The 24,287-nt window shown below is 39.6% G+C and overlaps 1 long non-coding RNA gene across 1 annotated transcript in view; it reads left to right on the forward strand.

Annotated features, from left to right (window-relative positions):
• The first annotated feature begins 5,855 nt into the window (after positions 1-5,855).
• The window catches only part of LOC141555754 (uncharacterized), a 148,379-nt gene continuing 129,947 nt past the window's right edge, over positions 5,856-24,287 (forward strand). Inside the window, exons 1-3 of the long non-coding RNA XR_012486326.1 lie at positions 5,856-5,984; positions 13,359-13,582; positions 16,222-16,366. This is a non-coding gene — a long non-coding RNA (uncharacterized LOC141555754). The remainder of the gene's footprint in view (positions 5,985-13,358; positions 13,583-16,221; positions 16,367-24,287) is intronic.

Genomic DNA, 24,287 nt, shown 5'->3' on the forward strand with positions numbered 1-24,287 from the left:
ACCATGGGAAGTACTGCTCAGAGAGCAGTAGGTTTGTGTTTGAGAGTGAGAAATGGACAGCATCCATGAAGCACTAAAATTATATCTTTTAGAAATAGCTGTTGGGCATGGACCAACTGCTACACCAGGCTCACCTCCCCCCAAAACAAAACAAAACAAAACAAAAAACAACCTTAAGTGTATATAGACTCAAGCTTGATGAGAATGACCTTGGTCCAAGAATAACTCTGACCACTTAAGGCACGCTCCTTTCCCATTGGACCTTAAGAGACCTGACAAGAAACACAGTCCTGATGTAAGAAATGGAAGGACTATTGGACCCAGTAGTCAGAAGTTCTGGGTTTCAGCATTGGAGCTGCCATTCAATACCTGCGTAATTTTGGTCAAATCACTCAAAATCTGACTTCCTTTCCTCATCAATAAAATAAATGGCTTGGATTATATGATGTCTGCAGTACCGTCCAGTAATAATGTAAGCCCTGAAGGTTTCAGATGGAGAAAACAGGCAATAGTCACTTACAAGAATATAATATTAAAGTCATCTCTCACCCACAAGCCCATAGAAGGAACCTGCAAAGTAAAAGCTGATATCATTGGTAGCCAGTTTAACTGATACCTCCTATCATTGATTTCACTGATTGCTGATAATACCGCTGACTTGTTCTGTTAGGTTCCCACTGAAGGCCCAGGAGACAGCTCATGTTTGCAGACTAGTCTATGGTTTTATGTAGTTGCTATCTGCAAAATCTCCTAATAACTCACCCCACCCCCACTTCAGGCTCCAAACTCAACAGAAACCAAAGGCTATTAAAGGAAGAGGGAATCCTAGACTTTATCAATTTGTATTCCGGCTCCTGAAACCAGCACCTGTTATCTCCCAACACCAGCATTTGTCACTGGCCAATCCTTGGTTTTATTCTTGTGAAGGAACTATTTAGTAATACTGAGAAGAAAATGAAAGCTGCCATCGGGTGACATCACTGAGAGTTAATTTGGACCTCAATGGGACACTACATTGAATGACACTGAATGGAAAATGTTAGGTTAGACCTGGATTCAGATATATTTGAATTCAAATTCTGCCTTAGATATTTGCTAGTTCTAGGACTGTGGACACGCCATTAAAACTCTTTGTACCTCTATTTTCTCATCTATGAGGGTTCAAAATGATTTCAAACACTTAACACTTAGCTGTGTGACCCTATGCAAATCACTTAACTCTAATTGCCTCTCAAAAACAAAACAATAAAGATGCTCACCAACTGACCAAGACAACAGAATGATTATAAAGGCCACGTATTAGGAAATTTAGAAAAGTACTGATGGAAACTTTAACTGTTCAGATACCTGATGATTATCTCATTCTTGCTAAAAGAGTAGCTAATACAAATTTGATTCTTTACCTATAGCTTAATATCTCAGAAGGCAGATTAGACTCTGAGAGAAGCTACTATTGTGGACTTAATTTTATGATTATCAAAGAGGAATTATTTGGTATTGTGAAAATAGGAACCTTGATAGAAAATTATTTAATTATCTTGGAGTTCATAATATTGAGGAGAGGAAATATTAGGTACAACCAAATAATTACCTCATCCTTTAGGAAAGCAAGTTTTTAAAAGTCATGAGAAAATGTGAATATGATTCTGTGATCTGAAGCTTAAAAGGGCATTCAACTCATAATGGATAGGAGATTTTAAAAAGAAATGAAATTCTAACAATACAATTCTGAATGAACCCAAGGAAGAAGAAAAAAAGGTAGGTAAAGAAATCATTGTAGATACATGGAGACTACTCTAGTGAGCTCAGAATTTTAAAATTATGCTTATGGTGAAAGGAGGGACAAATATCATTCATCTGTAAAAAGAGTATCAGGACAAATAAATTTAGGAACTCTGATCAACACATTGAACAACCAGGCTTTCAGAGGAATCATGATGAAACATGCTTCTACCTCCAAGTTAAAAAGGTGATGGACTCAGAATGCAGGTTGAGACATGTTTGTTTTTTTTTAAGCATGGCACACATGAGAATTTGTTTTGTTTGATTATACATGTTTGTAAAGGGAAAAAAAAGGACAAGAAGGGTTAGATTAATTATGCAATGAAAATGACTAAAGAATACTTAGTGTATCTAGGCTTCTGTCCTTATTTGACATTTTTTTCTGCTATTTCTTTGGCTTTAGCCAGCACTTAACTGAATGTTGAGTTTGAAAAAAATGCCAAGAAAACTAATGTTCAAAATGAATGAAGCTCATAAAGATGCTAAAAATAATGGCGGTGAATATCGATAGTTTAAACTATGTAGAAGGAAGAATAAGGAAAAGGTAGACCCCTTGCTTGGACCAAATACTATAGTGTTTGTTAACAGATAAGAGTGAAGGCAGAACTACTCAACTCTTTTAGCACTCTTTCAGCAAAAATTTTATTTTGTACCTCATTTGCTCCTTTATTACTTGCCCTATGTTAATCACAGATAGAATATAAGCAAGAACTTGATCTCATGCAATACCTTCTATCTCTTCCACCGATGCCTGGCTCAGTACTAACCCACACTCAGGATTGTGTTGATGTCAGCTCCTACTAATGTTTGAGAGGAGATTGTTAAAGTTTCATTGTGAACATCTACACTTGAGAAATTGGCAAAGGCTACAAATCTGGGTTTGTTTTGTTGATTTGTCTAGACTTTAAAAAGTAAAGGAGAAAATTTTAGCAATGCAGATTCAACTTAAAAGGATGTTGAATATTGTATAATGATCAACTGTGACTGATTTAGCTCCTCTCAAATGCAATAATCCAAAACAATTCCAAAGGACTCATAAAGAAAATGCTATCCACCTCCGGAGAAAGAACAGATAAGAGTCTAAATTCAGATGGGAACATATATTTTCATTTTCTTTATTATTTTTATGGATTTTTTTTCCTTTCTGGTCTGTTTCTTCTTTTACAACATAACTAATATGGAAATCTGACTTACATGATTGCACATATATGGCCTGTATAAAATTGCTTATCTCTTAGGGAGGGGGGAGGTGAAGAAGAGAGGGAGAAAATTTGAAACTCAAAATTAAAAAAAAAAAAAGAATATCATAATTTGTCTTTTGATGAAACTGGAGGAAATACTATTGAAAAAATGATTTAAAAATTTTAATATGTAGAATATACTCTATCTCTTTATCAATCCCCCCCTGCTCTCCTCCCCCTTTCCCCCCTGCCAAAGTTGGTTGTTAAATATGTACCAAGTATACTACCAGCAAAATGACTTGTTGATTGAAAGATTTCCCAAGAAACAATAGGGGGAATAGAGACCTTAATAATAAAATTGGGTACTCTGCTTTACCCTAAATTCTTCATAAGTATCAGCTTTTTATCCCAAATGTTTAGTTTGCTCAAGCCTAAGGCCACAAAAGAATAAAAAAAAATAAATCTTTCTAACTTTGAGGTCTACTATCCCAATTTTTATTTTTCCCCAGGAAACTCACTTTTTCTCTCTGTTTTGGGCAATCTGAATAGATCAGTTCTGACTAGGGACTCTTTTTTTTTTTTTTTTCTTTCAAAGAAATCTAGAATCTTAATATTAGGAGAGAACTCAAAAATCATCTAATCTAACTCTCTTCTCAAATAATGAAGTCTTTCTATAAAATCCACTGCAGGTGATCAATCACCAGTGATGAGAAACTCATTATCACTTGTATAACTTAAACTTAAAGACATTTTTCTCTATGTTCAGCCAAAATCCATCTCCCAATAAAGTTAAATCTTTGGTCAGCCACCAGTCTACCAATGTTAAAAGCATGTGCTCTTAGGTCAAGAGGGAAATTGAATTTGATTTAACAAACTAAGGACCTCCTACAAGTGTGGGTATTAATCATGGGTGATACAGACAAAAGTATGCATAATTCCTTATCCCCATCGTTTTACCATTATTATTGCCTTCAGCAACATAAATCTGATGGATTGGGAGTAGAGGTATGGTGAGAATATGCAAATAACCATAATATAAATTTTAAAATCTGCATATAGGTAGAATTCCTGACCTTGCCCTATCCTAATCCTTTTCTGGTAATTTATCTGGGTTTAAGCCCTTTCTCTATCACCTATTTGGTCATACTAGACAAGTTTCTAAATGAACAAAAAAAAAATAATCAATTAATATAAAAACATTTATTAATTGATACTATGAGCCAAGAATGGGCTGAGTTCTAGGTATATTAAAAAGAAAACAAATAAACAAACAAACCAGCTCAATAGTAGAGATAGTCCCTTGCCTCAAAGCGCCTAACTCTAATAGCAGGAGACCATACATATAGAAGACTGGTAGCCAAGAAAGGACACTTTGGTGGGAAAGTTACAAAGGTAATGAGTAGATTGACATACGCCTTCCAGGAACAATTCTGGAATTATTAGTTCCAGAACTGGGTCAGGGGAGGGCAAACCTTCCATAAAATAATTGTCTGGATTGTAAAGATGACCAGGGAGTAGGAGATGAAGTGAAATATCCTGGGGGGTCTCCTAAAACAGTGGCTCAGGTGAGGTAGTCATTGAACAGGAGATTCAGGATGGAAGTTTCAGAGATGAAAGGGTTACAATTGATTCATCTGTAAATGAAGATCAGAATACTTGCGCCCAACACACTACTGACCTTTCAAGCTTGTTATGAAGGAAGTGCTATATAAACACTGGCTCATCTGATCAACACCGTAACAACCCTGATCCTAGAGGACAATGAGAAAGCATGTTCCCTATCTCTTGACAGAGGTGATAGACTCAGGGTATACCAGGAGATGAATTTTTGAATAGGGTTAATGAGGGAATTTGTTTTTTCTTGACTATATATATTTATTATAAAGATTTTGTTGGCTTTTTTCTTCTTCTTACCAATTGAGAGGGGGTGGGAAGGAGGATGAAGTGCAAATAAAATTTGTAAATAAAATTTAACTAAAAAAGTAAAGTGATCCATTTATCTTTGAAGTTGTAGGAACTTTAGAGATCATGTTGAAGTAGCTGTTGGTATGGGGGAGAGAAGTCTAGCTTAGGAGTCAGAGGAGCTGGATTCAAATTCTGGCTTTGGGTAATTTAGGTTCACCTCTGAAGGTCTCAGTTTCTTCATATGTGAATTCAGAGGATGAGGCTAGAGGGTCCTTGAGGTCCCTTCTGCCATCCTCTGTACTATCCTTTATTCCTGTTCAACCCCACCCTCCTTTTAGAGTCCAACTAAATGCCTCCTCCCAGGAAAGCTTTCCTTGATCTTCTTGCAGTTAACAACCCCCATCTCCCTCTTTAATGCACTTATCTTATCACATTTTACACAGTGTTTTGGGTTGGTGTCCTATCCCGGTGTTAGACTCATTTCCATGAAGAAGTGGGGCAGTGTGCTGCTTGGGAACGGATCTCTGCGTGGTACGTGCATGTACGTGTATCTGTAAGTCACTCTTTTCTTCTTAATACAGGATCAGAGTATAGGCTATACTGCCAGCCCTGAGAGGTCTACCTTTGTACAGGCAAAGTCCTCTAGAGTTGGAGAGTCGTGGGAGTCGCCCAAGGCCAAGGAATGACCCAGAGAATAGTAGGGTCCAAGATTTCCATGCTGGGGGCAGAAAGGGGCTGTCCCAAGAACCAGTACCTTCTGGTTCTTCCAAGATGACCTCTAACCCCTTGATTCTGACCAGACATCACTCCAGGCAGAGTTTCAGCTCTACGTGCAATGGGGTGTGGGTGGGTGAGTGCCCTCAGCGTGGTTGGAAGTGATGACAAAAGGAACTCTGACCTTAGCCAGACTAGCCCAACCCCATCCAGCCCTACTCTGGCTAACTGAACAGTGACAGGTTCTGAGTTGAGAACAACAGGTTTTGGGAAGATTCCCACCAAGGGACAGAGGTAGTGGAACCACCCAATTACCTTGGCTATCTCCTCCCACCTCTGGCTGATGGGAAGAACAGATAAGGCTGGGAACCCGGACTCTGGGATCCAAGAAAGGCACCTGGTGTAAGTAGAGAGAATAATTGATTTAGTCAGAAGACGTAGGTCTTGTACCAGGTTGGTCACTGAAGTGTTGAGCAAGTCCCTTCCCCAATGGGAGCCTTGATTTCCTTACCTATCAGTTGAAGGAAAGTGATACTAGATGATACCCAAAGTTTCTCTTAGCTATAACATGATAAGTTCACAGACATGGTAAAAATGGAAGGAAATTAGAATTCTGGCTTCAACTAACCTGGATACATTCCATCTTGTGGGAACATGCAGCTTTTTCAGCATCACCCTCTCTGGGCTACAGCTTCTCCATCTTAGAGATGATGATAGTGATGTTCAGGGCAGGGTACTCTGACCCTTGTTGGTGCTGGAGGGAACACCACATTTGTACTGCCCACCTCACCAAATGGGAGGATCCTGCTTCTTTACTCCTAAAGCTCTGTGGAAATCTGAGTTGCTATCACCCTCCATAAAATGAGTCGAATTTGAGGATCTCAGAAAAGAGTCATTAATCTTTTTAGTATCAGGAACCTCCTTGACAGTTTAGTGAAACCTATAAGTTCTTCAGCATTCTGTTTTTCAATGCATAAAATAAGAGACCTAGAATTACAAAGGACAGCAGTTCTCAAAATATTTTAAAAACAAGTTCACAGACCTCAAGTTGGGGTCTAAGTCTTCAGTGATTTCAGCTATGTAAACTGAGTCCCCAGAAGCCATGTGTTGTGAGCTCAAGTCCTTGACACTGCAAGCTGGGCTTCCTGGACAGGCCACTCAATTTTTCAGTACCTGATATTGCAGAGTGAGAGCTGATATAGAAGGAGAGCTAGTAGAAGGAGTTTTCTCATAAAATCAGACTTGAGGTAAAAAAAAAGGCATATTTTAATTAATCTCACAATTACTTTTTCAGATTGAATGATCTGGGGTAGTTATTGGGAAATCTATTCTAAGGTTCAATGTGGCTTAGAAAGCAGGTCAGAAAGGTAGCTTGTGGCAGAGGGAGCTGGATTTGAATCCTTATTCAGCCACTTACAAATTGTATGACCAGGAATAAGTAATCTTGACACCACATGATCTCTGAGTTTCAAGCTTTCCTTATTTATAAGGTGGGATATTATTAAAGTATTATTATACTTTACTACCTACCTTATTAGAAGGTAAGGGAGGAAAGTTAGTGGTTAGTGGATCACAATGCATCTTTCTTACAGTCTAAGTTCCTTGGCAGCAAAATCTGTTTTTCTTTTTGGTCTTTGCATTCCCAATTCTAGCATGAAACCAAGTTTTGTCCTAAATGCCATTTTAAAAAACACCAAAAAATCCCCCAAACCTGCTAGCTATTCCCCCCTTTAAGTTAGCAGTCCTTTTTGTCTCTGTGATCTGTGCATTGCACTGACGCCTCGTGGGCAGGGCTTGTTGATGTTAGAGAGCAATCCATGAAATGAATGAATGAATGAAACATTTAATAAGGACCTACTGTGTGTCATGTCTCAAAAACTAGGCTAAGCACTGAAAATACAAATGGAAAAGTCAGGCAGTCCCTGCTCTCAAGAGTTTTGATTTCTACTCAGGATTCACTGACAGAGCCTAGAGTAAATCTAGAGTAAGACATTAAATATAGAAAAATCTATTTCTAAGTCTCACTCCTAAAAACTCATATTCATCAAGGAAATTTAATCATGTTGCAAATTAGAGCCAGGAGTGTTATGTTAAAGTAAAGTGAGATATCAAAATCATTGTCAAATTTCAATTCTTGTTATAGTTATTAGCATTTGGAAATTTTGAAAAGTTAGTATTGTATTAATTATTAATTACTAAATAAAGTAATTCCACCTTCTTCACATTATTTAACCTTGAAAAAAAGTTTTGGTTCTAATGAGGAAGACAACACTTTAAAGATTTTTAGCTACATCCAATAGAAAGATTCCATGGTTCTTAGCAATATTACTGGCACTTTACTGAATATACATGTGTGTATGTATACAGAAACATACATACATACATACATCTATATGGAGCAACACACATTTCCTTCTCTGATCCCCAGGCTAAGTGTGATCTCTTCATCCTCAAATTTTCTTGGTCCTTTGGCACTTTCCTTTTATTATTCCTTTATCTTAATTACTTGTACACAACAAATTTTGTCCACTATTGGATTGTTAAACTCCTGAAAAATTTGTCACTTCTCCCTGAACAAAATTTCTTGCAACCGAGACTTCTGCTTCCTTAACAGTAACAGTCTTTGGTCTTCCTGCTTCTTGCCTGTCCCTTCTCCAATGCATCCTTCACATAGTCAATAAATTGATATCCCCACCACACATACATCTGACTATGTTCACCACCATAGTTGTGAAAGTTTTCAACGGTGCTCTCTCTCTCTCTCTCTCTCTCTCTCCTCTCTTCTCTCTCTCCCTCTCTCGACTCTCTCTCTCTCCTCTCTCTCCCTCTCCTCTCTCTCTCCTCTCTCTCTCTCTCTCTCTCTCTCTCTCTTCTCTCTCTCTCTCCTCTCTCTCTCTCTCTCTCTCCCTCTCTCTCTCTCTCTCTCTCTCTCTCTCCTCTCTCTCTCTCTCTCTCTCTCTCTCTCTCCTCTCTCTCTCTCTCTCTCTCTCTTCCTCCTCTCTCTCTCTCTCTCTCTCTCTCTCTCTTCTCCTCTCTCTCTCTCTCTCTCTCTCTCTCCTCTCTCTCCTCTCTCTCTCTCTCCTCTCTCTCTCTCTCTCTCTCTCTCTCCTCTCTCTCTCTCTCTCTCTCTCTCTCTCTCTCTCTCTCTGTCTCTCCCCTATTGGAATTTAAACCTTTTCCAATCTAACTATTATTTAAATATCTTAACTATTAATCAAACAGAGAGGACCCTCCATTGCATTAGTGGAGAAAGTATTTTTCCCGATTGAATTCACATTACTACCATTCCATTAACTCTATAATGCTGCCATCTTGGCTTACTAGCTGTTCCCTGTACACAATATTTTATCACCTACCTTTGGGCTTTTATACAACCTTTATCCTATATTGTGAATGCTCCTCTTTATTTTAGCCTCTTGGAACTCTGAGATTTAAGAATCAACTAAATGTTTCCATCTACAACAATCCCCACCCCCTTTTCCCATTGTTAATGCTCCTGCCAAAGTTACTTTCTATTTATTTTTTATATTTTAAATTTGATTTCTTTGTATGTGTTATCCCTTTTTAGACTGGAAGCCTCTTGAGAGTAAGAGACTTTTACTTTTGTTTTTGTATTTACCTATGTATACAATAGCACCTTTTATATAGTAGATGTGTAATAAATGTTTATCAAATTAAATTGTGGTATTGAATGTTCTCTGATCTTTCTTCATATTCTGAAATACTGTGATTTTATGAGAACTGAGTGATTTACTCACACTCACATAGCTGAAGGGGAAATGAAGCTGAGTTTTACTCCCAGCTTCAGATGTTTTCCTTTCATCTCACCTTTTCAGTGAAAATCTTCTATAGTTATAGGAGATGCTGACATTCAAGGTCTACTTGCATGTTGGCCACATGGAACTGCTCTCCATTTCTTGTTCCTGTCTTGTATTTTTCAATTTGGATAACTGTTTACCCTAGTCCCAGTGGCTGGACCTCAAATGTGTAGTCCATGTTTCTCCTCCTTTTCCTCACATGCGATGAAATTCTTGAAGTATGTGTGTGTGTGCATGTGTATGTATGTGAAAGTTTTCTCAAGCTGAGTATGATCTCTTCCTTCTTTCTCAAATGCCTCTTGGCCCTTTGCCTGGCACTTTCCTTTGCAGTTTATCTCATTCTCCCTTTTATCTTAATTACTTGTACACACATTTTTTTTTTTTCTCCTCCACTATTGGATTGTTAAACTCTTCAAAAATTTGTCACTTCTCCCTGACCCAAATCTTTTGCATCCAGGTCTTTCACTCCCTTAAGAGTAAATCTCTCAATTGGTCTCCTCATCTTCTGACTATCTTTGCTCCAATGCATCCTCCACATAACAGACAAATTGATATTTCCACAACAGTCATCTGACCAAGTTCACCATCATAGCTCAAAAGTCTTCAATGCTATCTCTAGGATAAAATACAAACTCTTAACCTGGATACTTACATTTAAAAATGTTTTCTTCCAAGTCTTTTGCTTTTATATAATAGTTCTAAGCAGACATTATGTTCCTCTTAGTTCCCCCAAACATTTCTTTGTTCTTAAGAAAATCAGGTAAGCAAATTCAACAGACACTGAAAATATATTTGACAATATGGTCTGGAAAAGGATCTTTTAAATCAAGACTTCTTAAACTTTTTCCATTGGAGATCCCTTTTTATCAGAGAAATTTTTATGAGACCCAGTTATGTAGATAGATAAGATCAAACATTTATCAAATCATAAAGAAATTTATTTTAAAACAATTCTTTGATGTGCATATACTTTTGCCATTTATTAAAGATGAAAGCATACTAATAAGATGGATATGCTTGTTCATTTTTACATAAAATTAAATGTTAACATTTGATACCTTTTTACTGTTGTCAAATATTTCTGACACCCCCCCCCCCCCACATTCAGAAGCTGTGCTTTAAGTCTCCAGTAAAGGGAAGGTGGTTCATACTGGCATTTGAAGTCCACTTACTTTTTCAGCTTTATTTCACAAAATTCCCTTTCATGGGCTTTCTGTCCTGGTCAAACAGGCCAGTCCCCTGTAGATGGCTGACATTTCAAAGTGCTTTCTTATGCCTTTGCACAAGGGGACTCCCATGTCTGAAATGCCCTCCCTTCTTACTTCCACCTAGTAAAATCCCTGTCTTTCTTCAAAATCAAGTTTTCAGGCACCAATCTCTTACCAAGAATGAGACTTTTCCTGATCTCTCAACCCAAATTAGTAGCTACATGCTCTTTCTAGAATTTACTTTGTACTCTTGTAGGTATTATATTAATACCTACCAATAAAATGTAAGCTCCTTGAAGAAAGGAACTGCTTAATTTTGTCTTTATGCCCTCACAGTGTCTGGTACAGAAAAGGTGGTTAATAGAGTTTGTTGAATGGAATTTAATGAAGTCTAAATGAAAGAGAATAAAACCTAAATCAGACTCTCTTAATTCTAGTGCCTTTCCTCTCCAGACTATCTCCAATTTGCCCTTTAGGTAGCTCATTTGTACTTAGTTATTTGCATGTATTACCCTGTGAGCTCTTTAGAGCAGGGATAGTTTTTTATCCTTCTTAGTACATTGATTGGTACATAGTAGGTGCTTAATGCTAGTTAACTTGTTGACAAAATCTTGACTTAAGATATGTATGCATGCATTTAGCTAGTAGAATGTAAACTCTCCGAAGATAGAGACTGCTTCATTTTTCCCCCTCAGGAACACCAGGTTCTAGCACGTAGTAGGCATTTCAGAAAAAGGCTTATTGGCTGACTGCTTTTTTTTTTTTTTAAAGTTTGTAGAATTGAATTGAAACAAGACCTAGAGGATTAGAATGTAGAGTCATTAAAGAATTGAATACCTCTAATGATTCTAAACCTACTTTAAGGAATGGAAAAGACTTGATTTGTGATAGCTTGGAGGTCTATACTTCTCACTTTAGAAACAAAGGGTTTTTAAGTGCTAAAGGGGTAATTAAGTGCTAAATTAGCAAACTCTGTAGTGCAACAAATGGTAAATATGAATCAGTTAACTTCTCTCAGACGAGGAATAAGAGAGACTAGATTTTGTCGGAGGTGCTTTTTAGCTCTCAAAGTTGGAGTCTTTCAATGCCATGAGGTAGGTGGTACAGATATAATTATATCCATTTTACAGAAGAAAAATGACTTGCTAGGAATCAGCTGAATTTTGGTCAAATTCAGGCTTCTTTCATACTCATAGAAGGAGTGAGAGAAGGATTTAGAAAGCACAGTAGGTGGGGATGGGGAGGACAGAAACTGTATATAGCAGACAGAGGCAGAATATGGTGAGTGTGTGTGTGTGTTTGTGTGTGTCTGTGTGGTGGGGGGATGGAACCAGAGAGATTTTAGTCTATCTAGAAGTCTATTTAGGGTTATTTAGTATAGATAAGATTGGAAATAAATAGGGAGGCAATAAGGATCTTAGATTCAGGTCTTCTAGAGATGTTAGAGATTAGACTTCTCTTTTCCCATTTTACAACTGAGAAAATTGAGTCTCAGGCAAGTTATGTGGTCCAAGGTCACAAGGATTAGTCTGAGTTTAAACCAAGCATTTTTAAGTGCAAATGCAGTTCTTTTTCTCCCCTGCTTTCTACCAGGTCAGCCTGCCATCCTCTTTCAGCCAGTGTTCTCTCTCTGAGATGTGAGGGGTATGGAAGTAGAGGAAGACATTAAGACTGAGTTACACACATTGCTGGTTATGTCTGGTTTCCTCTCCCCTGCTGATTTTCTCTTTTCTTTTGTTTCCCCCCTACTTTCATCCTTCTCCTATCTTCCCTTGTTTTTTCCTCTCATAATCAGCATGTCTCTGTAGGAGAACCTTAGCACTCAGTGCAGCTACCTCTTTTAACAAATGAGGAAACTGAGGCAGAAGACACAATTGAATTAGCAGCTTGGTAGGTTTTCCAAACCTCCACTTTCTCTCCTATGTTCCCTAAAGGATCTCATTTTCTTCATGTTCCTGTTAAGTGGTAGAACACTAGGGACGTGGCAGGGGCTTAATTGTTTACTAGATGGAATCCAAAGAGGAGGAAGAGGATGGCAGTGATTTATTGATGACTCACACTCAGGGGGAAGGGTGAGCTAGGGCCCCGGTGAATCCCACAGCCCCTTTTTTGATCCTCTAGATTCAGAGGCCCTCCGATCCAGTGCTGGGAGCCAGTTATCTCTCCCTGAGGATTACCCAGGCTTCCCTCTTTCTGTGTGTCCTCCACCAGCTGGAGCCTGAACCCAGTGGCCTGCCAGGCCAGCCCAGGCGGGGTGGGAAGACTATCAGCCTTACATATATGCAAGACAGACTGGGTCACCCCCAGGCCAGGCCCTCCACCCCAATCTGGCTCCAGCCCTTACTTCCAGAGTCATTCACCTGTAATTCTCCCTTCAAAAGGGTCTTTGAGCCTTGGTTACCAAAACAATGGGGCTCCCTCCTTCTCCACCCCCCATCCTTTACCCCCACTCCGGTAACAGCCCAGTCTGGCTTGGGTGTGTCCCAGACTTCCAGTCTCGGGTCAGTCACCTCTCCTTCAATTGAATTTAGAGTATGTATTGGGGCCTACTGTGTGTCTTGCCTCATAGGAAGAGACTAGAGGAGTGGCTACAATGGGGTTTCTGCCTTGGGGTGCTTATTCTCTCCTTAGCAAAGCTAATTCAATTCAATTTAATTCAATCGAAGTCACAGCTAGCTTGTAGGTAGTTTTAAGGTCTGCCCAGCATTTTACACGTGTTAATTGTCTCTTCTCACTGTCACGATTGCCAGAGAGGTAGATGCTATTATCATTCCCATTTTACGGATGAGGAATCTTGAGGCGGAGGGAAGAGAGATCTAAAAATGTACCCAGCTAGGAGACCAACTGTTATCTACGGAGCACCAACTTTGTGCCGGGCTGGTGGAGTGTCAGACAGCAGAACTTCGGGAACAAATGAGCCCTACCCTCTGAGAGCTTATTTTTCCACCGGGGAGATAACGTATTCCGAACCTGAGTAAGTAAAATGAAAACTATTTACAAAACAAATGCAAAATTGGCCTTGCAATAATTCCCTAGGGGGAGGGGATTCCTGCAATCTGGGTTCTGAGAAGCTGAGGGGAAGGAGGGCATTGCAGGCAGCAGGAACTGTCTATGCAAAAGAGTGGAGGCTGGAATGGAATCTTTAGTTTGGTTTCCAGAGAATGGGCTCTATGCCAGATCCAGTTCCTCTGAGGCTTAAATTGTTCTTTCCTTACAATACTCCAGTGATGGAGGCATCTGCAGACACTGCAGGCAACCATCTAAGCTCTTCATGTTAGGAGTATCCTCGTGGGCTGGATTTTTCCAGGGTGGGAGCTTAACATAAAGACAGATACCCTGATAACCTTGAGAAAAATGTTGACCTGCAAAGAGAGGAAGCAAGTTCAAATCCTGTATCTGATTTTTGGATGATATTGAGAAAGTTCTCAGTTTTCACATCTGTGAAATGGGAAAGTTGGGCTAGGTGACTTTTAAGCACTCTTTTTTATTTTTTTAAATTAATTTTTATAATTATAACATTTTTTTGACAGTACATATGCATAGGTAAATTTTTTTTTTTAAACAACATTATCCCTTGTACTCCCTTCTGTTCCTAGTTTTTCCCCTCCTTCCCTCCACCCCCTCCCCTAGATGGCAGGCATTCCCATATATATTAAATATCTTATAGTATATCCTAGGTACAATATATATGTGCAGATATCTTAGCAAGTGAGGGGGGAGGAATGGGGAGAAGAGGGGGAGGGTAAGTTTGTATGGGTGGACAGGTATTTATTATTAGTTTATCCCTTAGGAGACTGAATTTCCCAAACCAAAAATCAAGACTTGAAGGCAGGTAAGACCTTTTAGTTTGCAAAACCTCATTAAAAGCATTTTCATTTCTTGCACTTGGAGCTCTGCAGGAAAGATGTGGGTGGCCAGAGATACTTGGGATCCTTCTCAGATTTTCTCTTATCCTTTCTCCTCAAGGACTCTGAAGCCTCAGTTCAGTTTGTACTCCCCCCATCCTTGGGGAAAAAAGGGGATCCCTCGGTTGCAGAGGAATGGGGGGAGGGGCTCTGAGGTAGATTGTGGGCAGCTTGGGTGGGCAACATCAGGGGAGGGGCTCACAAAGAGGGTTGGAAGGGGGAGGGTTTGTGAGGGAAGTCCTTCCAAGAGAGGATCTCGAAGGATCGGGGAGAAGGTGGGGCTTCAAGGTGGGAGCCAAAGAGGGGAGGTGATCTTGGGAGTGGGTGGGGCAGGCACTGGGACAAAGGCTGGCCGCTCTGTGGCCGGAGCCAGTCAGTCTGCTCCTTAATGGGTAGAGAGCCTGGTGGCTGGCCTGTAGCTCAGTTGGGGTGGGGGCCCCGCTTTGTTCCTACCTACTCCCTTCCTCTCGGGACTGCCCCAGGGAGGAGCCGGGATCTGGCAGGCCCAGTGGAATTCTGGCTCCGAAGGTTTGCTGGGCCCCCTCCTCTGGTCAGTTCTGGCCTGAATCCGGCCTCACACCCAAAGTATTCTCTACTCCCCTACCCCATCGCTTCTTTCTAATCCAGTCACAAACCTATTAAAGTGTCTTTATTCCCTCATCCCTCTAGACCAGTGACCCTAGTCTCTCTTTCCTGCTTGGAGCCCTGGCCTCTGGGTGTCCAAACAAACCTGTCAGGCAAGAGACTCCCTATTCAATCTCACCTTTGGGGAAGTAGGGGAAGGTAAGAAACTCCAGGTGATCAAGAAGAAGCAGGGATAGACCCCGACAGGTATTGAGCACATCCCAGGACCTGTAGGTGGCTATGGAAGCCTGCTCCTTCCCTTTGCAGTTAGCCAAACTGGGGAGATCCAACTTATGAAAAAAAAAGTGGCTCACAATCCAGAAACTGGGTTCAAATCCTGTCTCTGTCACTCAGTTAGCTTTGATATCCGGGTCATGAAACTTAACCTCAGAGCATCCATAAAATTTGTTAATACCATTTGCACCACTGGACTCTCCAGGTCTTAGTGAATAAAGACTCTTTAAACCCTCAAATACAATTGAAATGTAAACTATTGTTTTTGTTAGAGTCACCTAGAAGCTGGGCAAATTTGGAATCAAGAGACTGAAGGGGCTCCCATCTGGCTTCTACCTGGTTGCTGGGTGTGTGTGAGACTAGCAAATCCTTCCACCGACTGATTGAGCCAACCTCCCCCAGACTAACTCCTCAACTGTAAAATGTGGACAATGAAAGAGATTCTAGCTTTAAATCCCATGTAATCCTATGTAAGTCAGAACAAAGAAATCTTCCACTGGTGGTGTAGAATAACCTATCCCACAAAGTCAAGGCTATAGGCATTTATGAACCAATTAAAGACTGGGAAGTCAAACAGAAAAAAAAAAAAAAAGAAAAAGAAAAAAAGAAAAGAAAAAGCTCCTGCCCTCGAGGAGTTTATGTTCTGCTGGGAGAAAACCAACATCAGAAATCATCTCTCTGGTCTTATTTATTTCTCAACTCTCTCTTCCCATGTTCCACATTACTGAGAGACTCCCTAGCTGTCCCATGATCTTGACATTCCATTATCTTATCCTTATTCCCTTTATTTGTTCAGATTCTCCATTTCTGGAGTATACTCCACCAGTTGAAATCCTTTTTCTCTTTCAAGGTCCAGCTCAGTTGTGACCCCAAGCAGTGGGTCTGCTCCATCAGAGGTGGAGGAACCTCAGAACCTTCTAATCCAAGTTCTTCATTTTCATTCTGAGAAAATGGAGATTCCCAGAGGATCTTGAGGACTTCCCTGAAGCCATCAGGTAGGAGGCTTTGTCATCTGTCCACCTCAGCCAGCCTTAGAGCCTTTTGCTTTGGCTTCTTCTTTATCCCATCATACCCCACTCATTTGTGGACATCTTTTACTATTTCCCCCTCCTTTCCCATCCCCATGTGATAATGAGGCTGATGCTCTGGAATTTTAGACTTTTTATCATCAATACATGGTGTATACCTTATACAAAGCTTAATTAATGTGTGCTGAATCAATGAATGAATGAATGGACAAAGGAGCGATGGGGTAAGAGTCAGAGAAGACTTCTTTGAGCAGGATTAGGTTTTCAGATAATAATGATGGTGATGATGATGAAAGCTAACATATATAAGATTTGCACTATCTCATTCGATAGGAGGTGGGTGCCTTATGGCTGCGAAAGGAGAGTCAAAGCAACCTCATAGCACCTCTTAATAGACATTGAATCACGTTGTATGCCCCAGGCAAGTGTTTAAAATAAACCTTAAAAAATTATTTTAAGACTGATCCTCCTACTTTTGAAATTTTGTTGTTCTGTTTTGTTTTTTTTTGTTTTTGTTTTTGTTTTTTTTTTTTGTCTGAATCAATTATTTCTTTAGTATGGCCAGTTCTTGAAAAATTAGTTGCCTGTGCCAATGATAGTCAGCACCTGCTCTGCCACTCCTTGTCCTAAGCCTAAGGAGTTACCTAGGGGCTCGGAGAGGCTGCCAGTCAGTCAAGTAGTTAGGCAACAAATCATTTATTAAATGCTTATGTTCTTGACATATGTTGACACTATGTTAAAGGCAGGGGATACAGAGGAAAACAAAAACAGTTCCAGACATCAAGGAACTCCCATTTTGGTGGGTGAGATATGTAAAAAACTAGATACATATGAGATAAACAGAGTCACAGCCAGCTATGTCTCAGAGGCAAATCTAGGACTCATGTATTCGATTCTGAGGCAAACTCTCTAGTTACTAGACTGGTCTGTTTCTCTTCCCACTGAACTTATTACATTTACAGTTACATTCTTTTTATTTTTATTTATTTTTATTTTTTTAATTTTATAATTATAAAAATTTTTTGATAGTATATATGCATGAGTAATTTTTTAATAACATTATCCCTTGTATTCATTTTTCCAAATTTTCCTCTCCCTCCCTCTACTCCCTCCCCTAGATGACAGGCAATCCCATACATTTTACATGTGTTACAGTTTAACCTAGATACAATGTATGTTACACTTATATTCTATGGTGAAATGGAACTTTCTGGTGTTAAAAGCATGTTTTTTATAAAAAGTAATATTTTAAAACCTCCACTAAAGCCCTCCTCAAATGCTTCCTTATGCTGTGTAAATGACTCTGGTTCTCAAAGTTATAGATGTTCATCTGGTAGGTACCACAAACTGGACAGGCAAAAAGGAAAGAGGCCTGGGGATGACTACATATATCCAGTAATCAAGGACCAAGGTAGCAAAATTTGGGGCAATTTAACATGAGAAGGCTATCTGGCAATTATCTTTTTAAAAATTTTACTCTTTTTCACTTGACAAGCATTTATTTCTCTTTTTTTCCCTCCCCTCTCACTGAAAGAAAAAAAGAAAACCCAAACTTTGTAACAAATATACCTAGTCAAAAAGAACAAAATTCTCATTGCTGTTGTTTTGCTGTTGTTCATTTGATTCAGTCACATTGGACTCTTTGTGACTCCATTTGAGGTTTTCTTGGTAGAGATACTGGAGTGATTTGCCATTTCCTTTTCCAGCTCATTTTAGAGAGGAGGAAACTGAAGCAAACAGAGTTAAGTGAGTAGCCCAATCATACAACTAGTAAGTGTCTGAAGTCAGATTTGAACTCAGGAAGATGAGCCTTCCAGACTTCAGGTCCAGCTCTCTGTCTATTCTGCTACTCAGATGCATTAATCAAGTCCAGAAAAATTATCTTTCAATCTGATCTTGAATCTATCACTTTCTATCAGGAAGTGGATAGCACTTTTCCTCATGGGTCCTCTGGAATCAAGATTCCTCATATAGCAATTAAAGAGATCTTAAGTCTTTCAAAGTTGTTTTTCTTCAGCATTGTTGCTACTGTATGAATTGTCCTAGTTTTGTTCACTCTGATCTACATGAGTTCATGCAGGTCTTCTCTGAAACCATCCTATCATTTCTTATCAGTACAAGAGTATTCTATTGCATTCTTAAACTATAATTTGTTTAGTCATTCTCCAATTGGTAGACACTTACAAGTACTGATTTCTTTTCAGGCACTCATAAAACTGTGAAGGGGTTGAGATCTGTATCAGAGGATGGAGTATCTACATGAAAGAAATGTTAGATCTTAGATGTTCTGAAATGGGCTGACAGGCAGGCTCAGCTTGGCTTGCTCCTAGTATGGAACTCTAGCACATAGAAGATAAATCCTAGGGTATTCCCTGACTCACATAGAAGTGAATTGATTTGTAGGAGGTAGACAACTTAGTGACACAAGGAGAATTTCAAAATCAGGTCTCCTAAACTCCAAACTCAGCATTCTCTACACTTTCCTAAACGGATTATATGGTATAATGAATAGAGAGCTGGTTTCAGTCAGGAAAACTTGGGTTCAAATCCTATCTCTGATATTAGCTATAATGCCACAAGCAAGTTGCTTAATTTCACTAGGGTCCCAGTTTGCACAAATGTGCAAATGGGTGGATGTGATGGTGTTCGAGTTTCTTTTTACCTTTAATGTTTCATGGTTCATAGCAAGTGAGAAAGTTTTCCAGGTGTGTCTTATATTTTTAAATTTTAAAATAGACTTTTTATAATGTTGCAGAAAACTTTTAAAGTAATAGAGTTGTATATTTCATAATGAGAGGTGACCATGGCTTAATGGATAGAGAAGGAACACCAAGGTTCAGAATACCAGGAGTCATTTCCTACTTCTGACACATACTGATTGTGTCATCCTGACCAAATCATTTCACTTCTCAGGGCTTTGGGCAATTCTGTACAAGTACAAATGGGAGAGAATTTGCTGATCTGTATTGGTGGAAGAAAACTCCCCACCCTGATGAAATCATAGGTCTAATTTAAAAAGTAGAGTTTCTAAATTTCCATTAATATCCATGCAACATCATGAGAATGAGAAGTAGGTCCCCAGCACATTGGATGGACCATTAGTTTTGGTTTTAAGACAGGATATAGACATGGTCTAAGCAGAAAGAGGTGACTTGAGATCTTCATTCTTACATTTAAGGATCTCAAGGATGAAAATCTCAGGATGTACTCTGACATCACAGATACATTGCAGTTTTTGAGTAGAGGATTTGTGTTTTTAAACGGCCCAGCTGATGTGCCCACTCAATTGTGTACTGTGCCTGAGACACCATCCACTTACACTGCCTATGACTAGTGCTAACTTTGATAGCAGTATCATCATTGGAAGAGGTGGTCACTTTTGGTGGTTGGTTTGGTGGTACTTGTTAGAATGGGGTCATAGAGTGGATCAATTCCCTCACCTCTCTCAACCAACAAAAGGCTCTAGACCCAATGCCTTTGTGGGGGTGAAACATCTTATTGAATCAATGAATGAATCAGAAATATGAACAAGACTTCAACATCTTGAATCAATCAATCAAAGTTATTTCATCTTAAGTGTGACAGGGAGATATATTCTAGATTGACTGAAAAATGGATTGCACCATGTGATATTATAAAGTCAGCAAGCTAGTTTGAAATCTGGCAGTGTAGAGGGGAGATGGCTATCCCATTCAAGCCCTTGAAAGGGAATTACCTAGAGAGGGTGTATAGTTGTCTCAATCTTCTAGAATCTTTATACTGTTAGAAGACTTTTGGGGGAATGTGTTTCTTCTTACTCCTCCACCTTACTACTATCTCTTCTGACTACTCCACCTTAGCAAAGGACTGGTTGGAAAAACTAATGCATCTTGCTGACTGATCTCAATTGCTAATCATGGGGGAAAGGACCTAGGTAGAGACCTACATAGAGACCCAGGAGCATATCATTAGAAAACCACTATCATCCCTCAGGAACACTTGAACTCTGATAAGAAATACAGCAACTTGGCTCTGGAAATTAGGAGAGAAGTTCCCAGTATTTGACAGATCATACCTCAATAGTATAAAACATGGCATAGCTGTATATGTACCATTCAGAAGAGTAAGAAGAAGAAGAAGAGAGAGAGAGACTTCCTGGTGGAGGTATTGAGATGCTACTATTGTGATTAGGTAGGTTGAGATATTGGTGGCAGTAGCAGCTAGAGGTAGCAAGAATAGTTATGATGTATATTTTTATCATGTTTAACATATATTGGATTACTTGCCATCTTGGGAAGGTGGTAGGAGGAAAAAGGGGACAAACTGGAACACAAGGTTTTGCAAGGGTCAATGTTGAAAAAGTATCCATGCATATGTTTTGAAAAAAAAAAGCTTTAATAAAAAAATACTACTAGAAGTTCACAAGTTTAATATATAAACCTTGAGTTCTATATTAAATTTTTCATATTTGTTGATATTTTTCAAGTTAACTAAAAGGAAATTTAAATTAAAAAAGAATAGTTATGATGGTATGTCAAATATTGATAGGAGTATTGGTAGGGTAATTAATCTACATGTGGACAGTTTCAATGCTGGTGGTTATAGTCAGCAATATTTGTCTCAGTGGGTAATATTTAATGAGAACTACTTGGAAAACTTTGAAGTGTTTTGGCAGATATTAGATTTCGACCAACATCTTACATCACATATCACAATAAACTCAAAATGGATCCATGATCTGAATACTAAAGGTCATTCTTTAAAAACAATAAAAAGAGAAACATATCAGATACATTACATAGCTCTGACTAAACAGAGAGTTCTTTGTTTAATTTTATTTTTTTTTTAATTAAAGCTTTTTATTTTCAAAACCTATGCATGGATAATTTTTCAACATTGACATTTCTCCCCTCTTTTCTCCACTCATGACCCTAAATGGCAAGTAATCCAATGTGTTTTAAACATGTTAAAAATATATGTTAAATCCAAAATATGTGCATATTTATAGAATTATCTTGCTGCCCCCCCTAAAAAAATTAGATCAAAAAGAAAAAAAAAAAAAAGAAAAGAAACCAAATGGAAGCAAACGACAACAAAAAGAGTAAAAATGCTATGTGATCCACACTCAGTTCCCACTGTCCTGTCTCTGGGTGTATATGGCTCTCTTCATCACAAGATCATTGGAATTGTTGGCAGAGTTCTTAACCAAACAAGAAATAGAGGCAATCAAAAGATAAATTAGATTTAATAAATTTATTCATTTGATAAACATTAAGCACTTACTATGTGGCAGGCAATGTCCTAAGCTCTGGGAGATAAAATGAAGTAAAATTCAGTCCGTGCTCTCAGGGAGCTTCTAGTCTAATAGGTCGTTTTGATTCTATAAATTGGCAGTTGGAACTGTTGACGGCCTTCACGTTGGTGGTCTGAGACACTGGCAGTGGTCGTGTTAAGGTTTGTAAGTGCCGACAGTCTCAGTTTTGAAGGCTGGAGGTATTGGCGCTGGTTATACCAGTGGTATTAATGGTAGTTATGCTTATGATTAGAGACACTGACAATACAACGTTGGGGGTTAGAGGTACTGGCAACTGGTGGCAAGAGTTGCTGAGATTGGTGCCTGAAGGTGTCGACAATCCCATTATTGGTGGTTGGAAGTGCTGACAGTCTCAGGACTGGTGGTTGGAAGGGCTGGCAGCATGTCTGTTGGTGGTTAGAAGCGTTGGCAGTGGTGGGAAACATGATGGAGGTGTTGGCAGTTTGTGCGTTAATGGTGAGAAACGTTGGCAGTCTTAGTATTGGTGGTTGGAAGTGCTGGCGCTGGTTGTATTGGCAATGGCCGGGGATAGTGGAAATCTCTGGGTAGAGGTGTTGGCAGTGACTGTGTGGGTAGAAGGGAGGCTCAGACTCCTTTGGATGGGTGGAGGTGCTGGCAGTGGGTCTCTCTGAGGTTGGAAGCCTTGGCAGCCTCAGTATCAGTGTTTGGAGACTGGCATTCTCACCATTGGTGGTTGGAGGTGTTGGCGTTGGCAGAAGGGTAGCAGGCTCTGGAGCCATTTATAAATCAGTGGGGGCATTATCTGCCGTGAAATGCTGGATACGGCCTTTCCCACGTCCTGGGCTGACCTCTGGAGACTCTCAGTCCCTGCTGCAATCTTAGGGGGACAAAGGAGGAGGCGGAAGAAACATCTTTTATTTAATCAGGATCTATCAGCATGGGCTAGTGAAGAGAGTCAGGGGAATGGCCCCAGCTGATAACTCATCCATGGCAGGCAGCATCTGGCCCCCCCAGGGAGCAGCTGGCTGGCAGACTGCCTCTCAGGGCAGCCTCTTGCCGGCTTTGGAGCTTGGGCAGGAGGAGCTTCTGGGATCCATCCCACCATCTCGCAGTACAGGGATGGCTACCTGTAGCTCCAAAAAGACTCTTGTTGCTTTATCTTGAATTTTTAATGCTCTTTTAAATAAAAGACCTGAGACATAATAATAACAGTAACAGCCACCTACATTTTTATAGTGCCTTAAAATTTGTTGATTCACGACTATCCTGAGAGGTAAGCTGTATATTATTCCCATTATAGGAAAAAAAGCAATTGTATCCCAGAGAGGTTAAGTGATTTGCCTATGATTACTCAGCAAGAAAGTATCTTAAGTTTTGATTTTGATAGATTGAATAAAAGGCTCTGTCTTTTTCAGGATTTTTCTATTTTCTCCTTTTTGTTTCTTTATAATTAAAACAAAAAGGATCTGCATGAAAGAATGCAACATTCCCCCCCCCCCTTGCTTAAAGATTATCTGGTTTTAGAGTCCTAACTAGGGTATGGCAATCAGAACAAAGTCCCTGGCTGCTCCAAATTAAAAGGTGTCCCAAATCCTGGATTTAATTTTCTTTCTTGTCAAGTAGCATCATCAGTTTTAATCCCATCCCCATCCCTCAGACAATGTAAAAACTGTTCCCCTCTCCATCCTGTGATCACCCCAAAGAAAAGTTGTTGCTGGAAGTAATGTAGCTATAAAGCAAAGTCTGACATTTGAACTCAGGACGTCCGACTTATTTCAGTTGCAGAGACTACAGAGAGGAGTAGAACTGGAAGGGTGAGAAGGGATTAGGTTATGAAAGGTTCTTAAAGCCTCTTATAAGGAGGAGTTTATATTTGATCCTGTAGGTAAACCCTCCAGACAAAAATGCTGAGTCTTAGAGGTTCAGTGACTTGTCTGTCATCACAAAGCTAAGTGTCAGAGGCAGGATTTGAATACAGGCTTTTACTCCCCCCGCTGAGGATGCAAAGAAGGTTAGATCCAGAGTAGATCCTTTAAAAAAATTGTTAATAATTGATTGATTCTCAAGTAATGGAAATCTCACTGAGTCTGGGTTTGGATACAGCTCTTGCCCTGACCATCACATAAGATCAGAGACCGGCCATCTACAATGCCATCTCCTTCTTCTAAACATGACATCTGTAGCTGTGAAAGGCATGATAGTCTTGTCCTCCATACCTCCCCCAGAAACCCTGTGATTTTCAGTTGTGAGATTCTTTCTCTACAGACCCTTCCCTGCCAATCCCCCCACTCCCTGTTCCTTCACACCCTCCCATGTCAGCCCCATCCTTTGGGGTTCCTGTCTTTCCAGTCTGCCCCTGAAAATCTTGTCCTATTGTTAACAAATTGGCTTTCCTGTTACCTTCACCTCAGGAATGCCCATGGTCTATATCTTGTTTGTACCTCGCTGTCTGCACGTTGTTCTCCCCATCAGATCCTTGAGAGGACTTGGTGAAATCCTCGAGAGCTGGGACTGGTTTTTGCCTTTCTTAGTATCTCCTCCTAGCCCTCTCAGGTTTACCACAGTGCTTGACATATAGGAGATGTTTGATAAATGCTTATTGACTTGACTTACCTTATAGGATTGTGTAGGAAT

Source organism: Sminthopsis crassicaudata, chromosome 1, assembly GCF_048593235.1.
Source record: "Sminthopsis crassicaudata isolate SCR6 chromosome 1, ASM4859323v1, whole genome shotgun sequence".
NCBI lineage: Eukaryota > Metazoa > Chordata > Mammalia > Dasyuromorphia > Dasyuridae > Sminthopsis > Sminthopsis crassicaudata.